This window comes from Grammomys surdaster, unplaced genomic scaffold, assembly GCF_004785775.1.
Source record: "Grammomys surdaster isolate TR1022 unplaced genomic scaffold, NIH_TR_1.0 335, whole genome shotgun sequence".
Lineage (NCBI taxonomy): Eukaryota > Metazoa > Chordata > Mammalia > Rodentia > Muridae > Grammomys > Grammomys surdaster.
Genome location: NW_021604754.1, coordinates 677,373 through 677,854, shown reverse-complemented (window position 1 = coordinate 677,854; position 482 = coordinate 677,373).

Sequence of the window (482 nt, the reverse complement as noted above, 5' to 3'; positions counted from 1 at the left end):
AGGGCCCTCCACTTTTACATATTCAGCTGAAGCCCTGGATCCCCCCCTAAGTGCTCCCAGGCTGGTGGTTTAGACCCTGGGAGCTGTGGTTGGTTGGTATTGTTGCTCTCCTCATGGTGCCACAAACCCTTTCAGCTCCTTCAGTCTTCACTCTAACTCCTCCATTGAGAACCCCATGATCAGTTCAATGGCTAGTTGTGAGCATCTGCCTCTGAATATGTCTGACTCTTGAAGGCCTCTGAGGAGATATCCATATCAGGCTCTTATCAGCATGCACTTCCTGTCTTCCACATCAGCATCTACCTTTGGTGATTGCACATGGGATAGATACTCAGGTGGGGTGGTCTTGAGACGGCCCCTCCTTCAGTTTCTGTCCCTCACTTTGTCTCCATATTTGCTCCCTTGAGTATTTTGTTGCTCCTTCTAAGAAGGACCGAATCACCCTCACTTGGTCTTCCTTCTTTATGGGCTTCATGTGGCCT